Source organism: Athene cunicularia (genome assembly GCF_003259725.1).
Source record: "Athene cunicularia isolate RWA chromosome 23 unlocalized genomic scaffold, athCun1 chr23_part1, whole genome shotgun sequence".
NCBI lineage: Eukaryota > Metazoa > Chordata > Aves > Strigiformes > Strigidae > Athene > Athene cunicularia.
The window spans coordinates 6,481,535-6,495,380 of record NW_020799130.1 but is presented as its reverse complement, the minus strand read 5'-3'; the positions used below and the strand labels follow the sequence as shown (position 1 = coordinate 6,495,380).

At 52.1% G+C, this 13,846-nt stretch overlaps 1 pseudogene; it reads right to left on the bottom strand.

Moving 5' to 3' along the window:
* Nucleotides 1–689: 689 nt before the first annotated feature.
* LOC113488202 lies at nt 690–12,981 on the bottom strand (annotated as a pseudogene).
* Between the last annotated feature and the right edge of the window lie 865 nt (nt 12,982–13,846).

Here is a 13,846-nt window from a genome sequence, read left to right as displayed (position 1 = left end):
TGAAAGCAGTTGTTTCTTACAGAACATGTCGACAGTCCCATGTGCTCTCAGAAATGTACAGCAGATACTCGAGCATCAACTGAGCAGTATTGCTGCCCAGACTCTGTCCTGTTCTGAGCAAACTTTTTTATAATTGAGACGTGATCTTTTCCCTGTTTTTGAAGCAGTGGTGTTGAAAGTTAAACTTTTAGAACAATGTAGCCATGGGGCACTGGGAGGGGCTGGGCAGTTCCTCCCCAGCGTAGCCCAGCATGTCCCTTGGTCCCTGTCCCGGTGCATCCCTGTGCTGTCATCGCTCCTAGGTGCTCGCCCCGCCTGGCCCCCGGCCCCGCAGCAGTGACGAGCTCCAGGCCACTGGTGGGGATCCTCCTGTCCACCCTCCCCCTGTGCTAGCTGCCACCAGAGACAGGGGCAGGGACAGACCCCCATGCACACGGGTGTGCTGGGGCACAGGCCACCCCCATCATGGGACACACTGGGGATAAAACCTGCCCTGGGGCTTTTTGGGATCCCCAAAGTGGGGCACAGGCAGACCCCAGCGCTGTTCCCAGCCCTGTCACTGCATGGCTGTGGGTTGCTACTGCCAGTGAGTGGCCAGGGGTCAGGAGACCACAGCTCCCACCAGTGGGGCCATGGGGAGCCCAGCAGCCTGGGGATCCCCGGAAAGGGCGGGGGGGATCACCCCCCCATCACCCACAGCACATTAGAGACCCTACAGCAAGGTGCAGCATCAGCTGTTTTATCATCGGTGCCGTGTCCGTGGGTGCATCTCCATCGTCTGCCTGCTGCTCCCCCAGCGGGTCGGGGTCCTGTCTGCCCCTGGGGGCGTTACACAGTGGGTTCATACATGTCATCTCAGATATCAAATGTGCAAGGAGCCGCTGTCCCAATCAAATGTCGGGGGAGGTTTCGATATGATCCCAAGAGTGAGATTAAGACACAAACAAGGTCAAATGCCGTATACACCAAATAGGTTTTTATTATTAAAAAAGTGAAGAGGGGTAGCGATAGGACAGGATGGAAGGAAAAGGCAGAAATAAAGCAAGGATGCAGGATAGGGCTGCAAGAACAGTCACCACCATGGATACAGCGGCATCCCTTTGGTCCTCAGCTTTCAGTTCTTTGGTGGTGGGTGCACACAGTTCTGGCTTCGATGGTGGATGCACAAAGAGCAAGGTTTTCTGCTGCCTTTTTTAGTTCATAGTACCAGCTGATCATCATATCTGATGGCCATTTTTTTTCCTCTGGTCCAACAGGTTTTGTTGCATCCGGCTTCAAGGACAGGACGGTTTGCCTCTTATCCATTCATCAGCCATGCATGCATGGAGCAGGGAGCCACAAACAGTTACAGGATGGGGCCAGCTCAACACAGCTCTGCCCCTTTGGGGCTTATATAAAGAGTCCAGACAATGCAACCGCAAAGAAGTGGAGAGTGCATCCTTCAATACACCCCTGCTTCTCGGGGCAGCAGAGAATTTTGTTCAATTCACAGGCCGCAGCAGCTTCTCTTGGAGGTCTGCAGAGATACAAGCAAGCTTTGAGACAGTCATATGACATTTCATTCTCTCACAGCCGCCCTGCAAGAAGTATTTCACACAGCAATCTGTGAGGACAGGAACTTATGCCACCAAGCGCAGCAGCATGAGGCACAGGGGGGCCGGAGAACCAAAGCTCAGCGTAAGCACGGGAGGTTGTGCTGGCTGAGGAGTTTGGGGAGGCAAACCAGAGAGCTGCAGAGCAACAGCTCCAAGTAAAGGCTCTTGCTGGTGTTTGGCCCTGCAGTGGGCTCCTAAGCCACCGCTGCTACGGATTGTGCCTGCAACTCCTCATTGTTAAGTGTGAGGATCTCCAGCCACTGTCAAGTCACTGATGAGGTCAGCTTTTGGGTCAAACGTGGTGAGCAGCCACCCTGCTTGGGGTCAGAGCCCTGCCATCACCTCCTTGCAGCCCTGCCCCTAAATTAGCATTTCCCACCAGGCTGACTGCTGCTTTCTATGGGATGCTCCATAAAGATACAAGGGGGGAAATCTCTGCCAAACCCCCTCTAACTAATCTTGCTGCGGGTCCTGGCACTGGGTGGGGCTTTACCTGTCACTGCTCTGCTTTGGGGTAGCTGAGTCGCTGGTCTTCCCCAGTTACAGCTGAACTGACTTTGTAGCAGCAGCTTCCAACATCTTCTGGGGCTCCTGGTATAAGAGGGACAAATCAAGTTCTCTGTCTTTGATCCAAGTGGAGGCAAACTAAACACCCAGCAAAAACAGTGCCTGCTGCCCTCTCCTGACTCTTGGCAGCTTTAGATGTGAGTGCAGCAGGGTAAAGTCCTTTCACTCCAAACACTGGAGGTTCAAAACACCATTATGGGCAAAGCTTTCCATCTTTGTTATAAATAATTCGTTTCCATTGAAGTGTTAAGCTCCCTCCTAATTCAGGAAGAAAGGTTGCACTGTGGCATCCAGGCTATTAGGATCTAGTTCTGCTGAGTCCTGATCCCCCAGCGTTTCAAGACAAGCTGTGATAGAAACAGGTGATCTCACAGCTCGAGAGTGACGTTCAGCCCCATCACCCAGCAAGTGTTACCTCTTCTCCTTCAGCTTCATTCTTGGCACCGTCCAACACCTTGCTTTCTGGCATAAGGTCATCTAGAAAACTGAGCTCTCGCTTCGAGAAGCAGAAATCCATCATCTTCCGGACAAAAATGAGAGCCAAATCCTTCACAAGTCAGAGGGAAGATGTGGTGAGGCCAGAGACGAAGCTACATCTCCCTCTAGTGCTGCAAACATCCCACTGCCAAGCGGCACCGGCTCTTACCATCACAGGGAAGATGACAGCGGCACGGGTCGCCTTGATGGCCCAGAGCAGGATGAGGCAGATCAGCTGGATCATGGTGAAGAGATGCACCTTTCTCAAGGGGACATGCCGCAGGTAGAGGAAATCTGGCTGGTGTTTCACCGGCATCCAGAACAGCTTCAGGCGGTCAAAGAACTGCAAAATAAAAACAAGAAGTGGCCATCTTGGGACTGAGGGAAGTTTCTGGCCCTGTTGAGACTTGTTGGGAGTTTTCAGCACTTCATGTGCAATGAGAAATCCTGGATCCCACTGTGTTCCTCCTGGGAGCAGCACTCATTTTCCCTTCACTCCATCTATAAACCAGCTTACCCATGAGAGCTGCCCACCAAGCTGCCATTATTCCATGCTGGTATTAACAGCCTTTGTGGCCCACTGAATCCCCCAGCAAGGATTTCCACCAGTGGGAGAAACCATCTTCCCTTTGCACTGAATTCCCCCATTTTCACAGAAACAAACACCAACCTGCTCTAAACTGTGTAACGGAGAGCGCTGAACCCGCCTGCTCCACCCAGCCCTCTATACCTGCCGTGCCTCCACCAGTCTTCCACAAAACATTGTCATAGCTCGCTTTTGGAGAGGTTTTTTCCCACACTGCCACTTTTTTCCTGCTTCTACGGAGGTGAAATAACCGGGAACCGACATGCTGCACAAGAGTCCGTACCTGGAGGCCTCCGAGCGACGACACTCCCATGTAGAGAAAGACGCCATAAAGCACCGGCATTGGTATAAACTGAAACCAGAGAATGCAATCATTTGGGGGGTTAAATTGCATTTTCAGTATTACCCATCTCTTCTACAAGCCCTGCCTAAAATTGCCTAAAGCTTTCCACTTTCCACAGGGTAAGAGGTGTGTCAGATTCTCCCCATCAGAGATTCTGTGCGTGCAAGTGAGCTAATGCTCTGCTTAGGCTGAACTTTGGAGTTCTTTCATGAGAATAATCCTCTTTTTTCAGAAAGGTTGGAGGAAAAGAAGTGACCTCACCATATGCCATGTTCTGTTTCTACATATTCTTGTGACAACATGCAAAAGTGACGTGCCTGCTTTCAGCCTAGAGATGAGATCACTTTGTGTGAGGAAGCCCATGGGGACGATGTCAGTTGTTCAGCTACTGGGAACAGCAGTTCTAGGGCATCGGGAGCAGCAAACTGCAACCAGTGAAGTGCTGCCTGTTTGAAAGAGAGCAGATGTCCTGCTCTGAATACCCTTAGCTGCAACCCATAAACACGGGTGAGCCTGAAAGATGCCTGAAAGTTAAAGCCGCTGTGTTGCTTGCTTGCCTCGAGCACAGCAAACGGGACTCTGCAGTCCTGGAAAGCGACCAAGGCTGGTTCCCACTGTGGGTCAAGCCCCAGGGTCTGGGATCACCTCCTCCTCCGCTCCACAACCGCTCAGCCCTGCAGAGAGGGGACTACTTGTGCATAACCCCCAAAAAGCTCACAGTGATTGGGTGTTTTGCATTTTCCTCTCACCTTTAACAGAGAAGTGAAGAAGACGGAGCAGCCCATGAGCACAAAGATCATCAAGCCAGTGACTCTCTGCTCTCGTATTCCCAGAAACTGGGATTGTTCTCCTGGAGCTGAGCACTTGGACTCTACTTTGAGGCTGCTCACGTGGGTGAGGGACAGGACGGTCGCAGCCACAAACCAGGGCAGCCCCATCACAGAGCAGACCCCGAGCATCACAGCCACGATGAAAAGGTCCAGGTGGTACCCGCATCCTTTCTGCAGGGAGCAAAACATGAGATCCAGCATCCCGCGGCACAAGAGCAAGGACAACATCACAAGTCAGGCTCAAACCCTACTTGAGCACAAGCCAACTTCTTGAAAATTTAAAACAAGAATTGGAAAAGACTAAGGATGTAGCCAGCCTCTGCACAAAATCTGGCAGGAGTTCAGACAAAGTGGATTTGGAGAGACTGTTTTTTTCATTCATAAATTTCCACCACTTGCAAGTAAGATGTGACTCTCAGTTATCCCTGGCAGCACATCAAGACAATTCATTCCCCCAGCTGCTGCTGACATTTAAAATCAGAAACGTGCTTCTATATTGCTCTAAGTTTACTTTGGGGCTCCAAAAGATCACTTATCTGAACTACCCTGTCATTCTCTCCCTGTGTCATCATGAGTTCAGGAGAGCATCCTGCTCCGCAGCCTGACATTGTCCCAAAGCAAGGCCTTCACAAAGCATTTGGTATAGGAGCTTCTCCCTGTCCCTGCAGCCCAGGGTGGGCTGGGGGTTGGGTCATCTCTTGCAGCCCCGTACCTTCAGCCTGTGCTCCTTCCTGTTCACAATAACAGCAGTGATCTGCTGGTCCATGAAGATCAAGATGGTGCAGAGCAGAGCTGGGATGAGCGCAGCCAACACCGTCCACCAAGGGTTGGGTCCAATGGGGTTGATGAACCACCCGCGGTCGTCTCTGGTAGGCTGCAACAAAGCTCACACCTCAGCATTTTCTCCCAGCCCAGCCCCTTCACTGGCTTTGATTTTCCCTCCCTACTTGTGTCAAAGCATCTCCCAGCCCTGGCTTCATGTTGCCCTCTCCCGTGGGGTTCAGAGTGCCAGTGTCCTCTGTGCAAGCATCTACAGATACTTCTCCTGTAGGTATCTAGTTTGGGGCTGCCTTATCATTTCCAGAAGGAAATGATGCGTTCAGAGGTGGAAGAAGAGACGGTCACAACACCAGCACCTCCTCCAGACTCAGTTGTGTCCTACCCCAACATCCCCTTGGAGCATCCCCAAGAGCTGAAACCAGCTCCGTGCCAAACCCTCCTGTTACCTTGAACATATGGGGAACGTGGAGCTTCGGGGATGGGATCCCAAGCGCGTAGTCCATGAGCACCATGATGATGATGGTGAGGAGAACAGCAAAGTCGCTTACTGTGGACCGTACCTGGGGCAAGAAACCAGAGCTGAGAGGGGCATCGCAAACGGGGCCCTAACATGAGGTGGAAGAGTTGAGGACATCCACAACGTGAAGGCTGGTTAACACACACCCCCGCCCCCTGCCCTGCAGACATGCAGCCAGATCCCTTGGTTAGGTGCTGCTGTTGTGTTTGTCCCTGGGAGATCTGGTGCTTAATTGGGTGGAAAAGGGTTGTTTGAATTCAGACCTTTAAAAAAATTAATTAAGAAATAAGGAAATAGATGTCTGCCACTACAGCCATGCTCACAGCTAAAATGGGAGTAAGGCACCAAGGCACCATTTGTCCTCATTTGAACCAACTTTCCCCTTGAGCATATGACGCCCAGAAGGTGGGAAAAAACCCAACACTTTGGAAGACATGATTTCCCACTGCCTGAGAAAAAAATTTCTCCGGGGAAGGTCATGAGGCAGGTGGGAAACACTACAATGACTTTGCACTCATGGAAATGAGTGGGGGATGTGGCAGCTGATGGAGAGCTCGGTCTCCAAGGTCAGTGTTTCCCAGCTTGACCAAATGGTGACAAACACTGCTCAGTGCTCCAGGAAAGCCATTTTGGGAAATGAGCGTGGAGACTGCTGCAGGCCACCATCTTCTGCTTACTCTGGTTGGGAAGTAACGGCTGGTTTTAAACTTCTTCAAGAAGCTTGACAGCGCAAAGCTGGAGAAGAAGAGGATGCAGCACCAGAAGAGGACATTGGGTGCGTAGGGGCCGTTGCGTCCACAGGCAGGTCCTTGAAACTCTCCATGCAAATACCGACATTCCTGGAGAAACAGAGCATCAGGACACAAAGGCAGTGCACATGCGGCAAGGAAACCCGGGATAACAAGCGGGATTTGAGGATCATGGTCAGAGGTCCCGTGACTACTGTTGCTGCTGCTGGAGATTTATAGTTAATGAGCAGCAGCAGCTGAATGAGTGACACAGGGAACTGCGGAGAGGAGAGCGGAGAGATGGGAGGTGATGGGACACCATAACACAGAGCCACAGCACATCCTCCCCCAGAATGGCCTGAAGAAGACACCAGAGGGGAAGGAAACGCTGGAAACACTTGGGGATAGAGAAAGAGGGAACGGGGAAAGAGATCTAAGAAAGCCATGGCAGGAAAGGGTAAGAGACAAATCGTCCCTTACCCCAACAGTGGCTCAGGGCACTTACAGTCACCGTGAGGTTTTCCCAGGCGATGCCAGACACAGTGATGTTGTTGCTCTCCCAGAAGCGCAGGGTTTCATTGCTGGGATGGGCCGGTGCCTCACACTTACAGCTGGGATGAGATAGGCCAAGAGAGGGGTCAGGGGAAGGCGGTGAAGGTGCAGCCCTGAGCTCCTGCCAAGGCAGGAGACGTGTTTTAGGAGGAAAAACCCACTAGTAGGTGGTGAGCAAGTCGAGCTTGCTGTGCATGTGCACAGGGTAGATCTCCCACAGGTGACTCAGCTTTTCCAGAGCCTCGTAGATGAAGATGAGGCAGATGAGGGAGGCGAAGACTTCTTCAGTGAAGCGGGTGATGTAGCACACCAGAGAGCTGGCGTCGGTGGCCACCAGCGCTATGCAGAAGAAGGTGGTCCACAGCCCGATGCACGCCCGCAGAGAGAGATAGGAGAGCGCGTGTTCCCTGGGAAACCAAAACGACACAAGGGTGGGAAGGGCAGCACGAGGCTCCGAGCCAGGCCTTCCCGCAAAGGGGAAAGCAATGTAGAAGCCCATCAAGGCTGTGGAGGGTACATGCAGTTTCCACGTACTACCCCAGACAGCCTCGGGGCTGTGGTGCAGGGTGGGGGGCTGCGGGAGCAGAGGCCAGTTATTTAATTATCATCATTTAGCAGTTATCTAATTGAGGCTAATTGCAGCTGGTGTGCAAGATGGTATTCTCCCCCATCACCCTGATGGCCAAATACAGAAAAACTATTTGGATATTTGGGAAAAATGTCTTTCGTCTCCCAGCAAAATCTGGGGTAAAAAGTGCCCGCTTTTGTACTTGGAGAAAAGCCAGTCTTCCCTTCTTCCCAAACCAGACTGATTTGTCTCATCTTCCTTGTGCAGCCCATCTTGGGCATCCACATTCTTGTGGCTTCTCCTCCTGCTGCTGCTGTACTTCAATCCTAGAAACCCCAAATCCCCCATCCATCCTTCAGAGGCCGAGGGGTCTTGCGCCATCACATACTAAAGCAGCAGCAGCAGGCAATGTCTTGGACACAGAAGACAAATCTAACAACTACCACCAAAAAAATAGAAGAAAAACATCTTTTCTCCATCATTGCTGCCTTCTGAAGGCTCTGGCATCACCCAGTTGCGGCAGGCAGCCTTACTTGCAGAATTTGTAGAGGATCTTCTCAAAGACAAGGACAGGTCCGGTGCTGCCGAGGATGGTGAGGGGTTGGCCGGCAAAGAGGGAAAACACCATGCCGGTCATGGATGCGCCCAGCAGCGACTCCATGGCACTCTGTCCGGGAAGAGAGGCAGCAGTCAGGAAATGAGGGAAAAAAACAAAACCAGAGCAAATTCACTGCAGCAAGGACTTTTGCATGAGTGTTACCCTCCCCTGTGCCACCCAACAGAGATTGGTGCTCACGATGTGGCCGTCAGTCGCCTCCCCCAGCAACCCCCCGAAGGTGATGACGGGGGACATGCAGGCACAGTAGAGGAAGAGGAAGGACGCCAGACACTGCAGCCTCAGTCCGTCCCGAAAGTCACTCCAGAACCACGGGGCTTTCCTCTTCACATCCCGGATCAAACCTCCAAAGAGCCTGGAGGAACGGACAATAAAAATAGACTGTTCTCGTGGAAGAACACACAGGAGTTTGCTCTGCTGCAGAACGGCCCTCACAAGCGCTGCTCCACAGAAACACTTGCCTCCTCCCATTTCATACCCAGTAGAAACAGGCCCTCAAACACACCCCTCCAACCAAAAGAAAAAAGCCCCCACCTGAGAGCCTCTCCCCTCTTACTGCAACAGTCCCTTGCTTTGGGAAGCAGCAGAGGCACTTACACATCTGCTTCCACCCCAGATCAGGAAAACCTGTGAGCAGTGACGCTGTGGCTGAGCCCAGCTGCCCAGATCTCCCACTTGCCCAGCCCAGGGGACCGAGCTGGTATCGTGGAGCACCTTCACTCAGCCAGCTAACCCCAGGAACCTTCTAGAAGGGAAGGTGCCTGCTCAGATTTGAGAGGCAAACAGAAAAAAATCCCAAACTGTTAAAGCTCACACCTTCCCGTTCGCTCCAGTTCATGACTGCTGTGTTTCTCCGTCTTGCTGTGAGAAGCACTGTCATCGGGAGCTCCTGGCATCTTCCTTTTTTGCTGTTGAAATGGAAGTAGGATAAAGGGATGGATTTGCAAGTGCTGGCTTGCCTTGCTTCTGCTCTGGGAATGTGACTGTGTCAAACTGGACCCTGGGAATTTGGGCCCTGAGCAGCATCCCCAGCCAGGCTGCCATCCTGCCTGGATCCCTCGTGCCTCCCTTCACCGCAGCACCCACCTGCGTAGGGATGTTCTTCGGGGGCTCGATTCGGATCGATGGATCCCACTCTCCTGGCGGCAAGACCGTGACCCGATCCAGGAACTCGTCGATGCCAGCCATGAGGTCAGCCCGGTTCTGGGCTTTATAAGCCACGTCATGGAAAACCTGCCGACAGGAGACAACCTGGTGAGAGGACAACCCATCCTAGACAGCCTGAGCAGCGCAATAAGCTCGTGGCTAAATGCAAGATCATTTTCCCCTGAAAATGGCAGGGAATGTTCCCCAAAAAGGAAAAATCTGTGCATCCCGGTATCTGCACTCATCCATCCCCCATGGCACACCACAGCCTTTTCCTTCCAGAGCAAGGCAAGTTTTCCTGGCCCTCACGATGCCAGCACTGGGGACAGCACGCTGGGGACCCCCAGGGAGAAGGACGAGGTGCAGGATGCACCCCAGCTGGGATTTCAGCCTCCAGCTAACGTGCGTGTTTGCTTTGGGCTGAGAACGAGGGGTGGGCTATTTGGAGAGCTGCGGGCAGCTGGGACAGCAAATCCTCTTCCTCACTACTATAGAGACAGGGAGAGGAGAAGAAAGACAAAAGTGACCGGGATATCTCTCTTATCTCATCACACCTCATCCGTCATGAGCGTAGCCATGGACCTGCCGATCTCATGGTACTGATGGCCTTTTCCTTCTGGTCCGAGCAAAACAAACAGGAACCTGGGCAAGAAAAACAACATGAGAGAGATGAACGTGCCCTTGCTCAAAGGGCACCCAAGAAAATCCCTGGGAGCTCCCAGCCCAGAGCACAGTTTGAGAGGGAACTCATAGCCTCACTGACTCTGTGGTGAATTTGAAATTCACCAAAACCAATCCCAAATCTAACTTTTGGGCCAACTGTCATTAAAATTGGCCAGTCGGTTTAAAAGATACAGCAGGGAAGGGAGAAACAATGGTGAGGGAGATGTGCAGGGGAGAAACGTGCTTGCTCCCGCTGGCCTTGTTCCCTTGGGACACCAAACTGATGCATGCAGTCTGATGTTGTTTTGCTGGGGTTTTTTAAAATAAAATTCCTGTGCTTCTCATTCAGACCTTGTCCGGATGGGAACTTCTGTCATGCCGGAGAGGAGAACAGCCGGGGTCAGGCGGACAAATGCCACGATGGGCTGCTGAAGGAAATCCAGCTCTCCTACGAGCACGTTGGACACTTCAGCGCCAGCAGGAATTTTCTTCAGGAAGTGCAGCTCCGCCTGGGCACAACAAGCAGTTTTCAGGCAATTACCCCAAAAACAAAGACCACAGAACTCTGCAGCCAAGTTTGCAAGAGCAAATCTGGCACCAAAAGCATAAGAAAGCTACAAGTGTCTCACCTTGCTTAAACCCATTGTGCCGGTCTCTTGGTTCATCCCATTTTTAGCTTCTGCAGCGGTGGCAGAAGGAAGAGGGGTGAGTGTTTGGGCTGGTAAAGAAAAACAGTCAGAAAGACAGACACAGAGCAACTGGGATGCTTCCCTTTTGCCAGGAACAGTCTAATGGGGCTGAAGCCCTGCAGGAACCCTCACCTGTCTTGTCGAGGACATGCAGGTCTAGTGGCTTCTTGCTCTCAGCAGGAAAGAAGTGGACAATGTCAAAAAGCTTGTTTCTTTTGTTCTCCTGATGGTGATGCTTCTTCATCAGAACTTCTCGAACCTTTGCCCGCACGTGCTTGTCAAACTCTGTGGACTCTTCTTGCTGGCACAGGATTGTGTCTGGGGACAGCAAAGGGAAATGAAGCCGTCAGAGCAGAAACCCCCACAAGTCCTAACCCCTAAAGCCCCCGGGGAGGCCCATGCCACGCAGGATAACCTAACGCGGGCTCAGCCTTGCTTAGCAAGACGTTTTAACACAGTTGCTGCCACAGCAAGAATTTTCTTTTGCAAAAAAACATCATCAAAGTGCTTATTCAAATATCACTCCACTAAGGTAATTATTTCCCATTCTAAATAATGCAATTCTCTTCCCTGTCTGGCCATTCTGTCTGACTCTACACAGTTAACCAACTTATAAGCAATCTACAGCACAGACTTTGCCAGAGTTTCCTTGGCCGATTGACTGCAACTCGCCGCACCCACGATACCTGCGATCTCTTCGATGCTGTTGGCACAAATGTCCAGCAGCACTGTGCCGTTGAGGATGCAGCTCCTCAGTGCAAAGAGACTCTGCAAGGACACTGTGCCCACGTAGGGCTTGCTCCAGCGCTCGCTGCCATCCTCCACATCCTCCTCAAACTTCAGCCACCTGCAGACATCGGGCACCATCAGCCCCATTGCAAGAAAACAGCCCCAGCCCTGCAGCCCCCGGGATCGAGCTGTGGGGTGCCGAGAGCAGAAGGCTCCTCACAGCAGCACCTGCAGCTGCAAAGCCTCGCCTCCTGCAGAGCAATAGGCAGAGCCCACGGGCACTGTCAGCATGGGGACTCCTCTCCTACTGCAGCCGGCAGCAGATACTTACCTTGCTGTTTCCTTCCACTCGGCACCCTCACCCTCTTTCGTGCAGATCTCATCCAGCTCGGTGAACAAGTCATGGGGGACGTGCTGCTCATCCTCCTTGGTCCCCAGGATGAACTGCACCCGCTGGGACGGGGTGTCTGGGGGCAGAAGACAAAGCCCCATCCCGTTACCGCGCTTGAATTTGGCGCATCATGTTCATGTGCAAAGTGAGCATTGGATCAGCACCAGTTCAGCCACAAATATTGGGCTGGGCCCTCTCCCCTGGCTCTGGCCAGGCTTGCACAGAGCCTCAGAGAAGGAGAAGCATCGATTCCACATCTGCATAGGGATGGGCATCTTTCCTTCCTCATATTTCCATTCTTAAAGCCAGGATCCCTCTAAGGAAGGTGACCCTAATTCCATTATGCATTTAACTGCATTAGAGAGAAAAAATCTGAGAAAAGTTTGGAAAAAGGGGGTCTTGCTAAATAATGCCCCTTTCCCTCGGAAGAACAGCAAGTCACTCCAGCTAGCCACATGGACCCCCAGCGCCCATGTAGCCCTGAGGAGTTTAGTGAAGGCCACGGTGGGACTTACAGTGGTAGCCCGGCTCCATCGGGGCAGAGTCCTTCTCCCGCTCCCGTTTCCGATGCTTCTGGCTGTGGGGTCGGTGATGCCGGTGGCTCTGCCTCAGCAGCGGCATCCATAAACCCACAGGCAGGGTCCGGTGGCCTGAGAAAAAGCAGCATTTGCTCTCACTATTGTGGGATGGTTGATGCAGACACCACAGACAAATCAGTGCAGCTATCCCAGGAGGAGACACCAACTTCTCTTAATTTTGTGATTTTTCACTGGATCAATGAATGTCACAGACCTGCCCTTTTATCGAGGTTTATTTTACCCGAGCTTTGCAACAACTGAGCAACAAGCAATGGCTCTGGGTCATTTAAAACTCACACCATGGCCTCTGCAGGGGGTTTTTCCCCTTTCTTAAAAAAAGCCATAATATAAACTCTGTAAAAAGAACTGTGCTGCTCTGTTCAGAAGCACAGCACTTGCAGAGACTCACCTTCCAAATCCTCCCTCTCATAGTGAATATTGACAGCGTTGCTCACTCTTCCCCGGTCAATCACTGCCTCCTCGTCGTGTCTCTGGATGGCAATGAGAAGAAGGTATGAGTTGGGGCTGGGTGTGTAGAGCTCCCTTACATCCTCCCACCCATCATCCACCCCTGCCTCCACGCAAGTCCACAAGGCCTCTGCGTGCTTCCTCCTCCAGACACAGCCCTAAAAACACAGACTAGTAGGAGCTTTTTCTTCCCATACCAAAAAAAACAGCTCATAAGATCACCTATACTGTACACAAGATGAGTCGGGAAGGATTTACTACAGGGAGAGAGAGCTGAGGGTTTCAGACCAGAAAAACAAACCTCCTGCTTCCTTCTTGTCATTCCTATCTGAAAACAAACAAAGAGGATTTCCAAATTGGGGTAAAAAAAAAAAAAAACAAACCCTGCATTTATTAACACAGCAAGTTTCAGTCTCCAAACGCAATACCTGCAGGACTCACTAGCTGGCCCTTGGCCACAGGACATGGCCACCAACAACCTCCAAAGGCCCTCAAGAGCCTGCAAGGGCAAAGCTTCCTCTTCAGCCCTATGAGGCTCCAGCTTCCCTTGGTGCCAGGGTGCTTCCCACCAAACACACCGATTTTCTCCTTGCAAAGGCCAAGGGCTGAGAGCTGACGCCCTCTTCACCTGAAGTACCACTGCTGGTGCTGCATGAAGAGCCATTGTGCCTTAAAAGCCGAAGGAGAATTACAGGGGCAAACAGAAATAAATCTTTTGGCTTCCCTTTTACCCTCGCACTGGGGCTGGGGAAGGGCATTGCCAGGATTTTCGGGCTTCGACCCAGCCACTGCGTCTCACACTCAGGTCACAGCTGCAACTTTGAAAGGGCCTCCTGGAAGCACTTGGTGGCACCAGTTAACCTGATGGGGAACAGGAGCAAATGCTCCTGTCTGGAGATGAGTTTGCTGGTCCCTGAGTACTAATTTCAGAGCCAACTTGTTGCTACCTCCCTGCCAGCTCCCGGGACTTGCCCATGTTAGCCGGCACCTGGATTATCGTGTGCCTGTGGCTTTCCTGCCCTC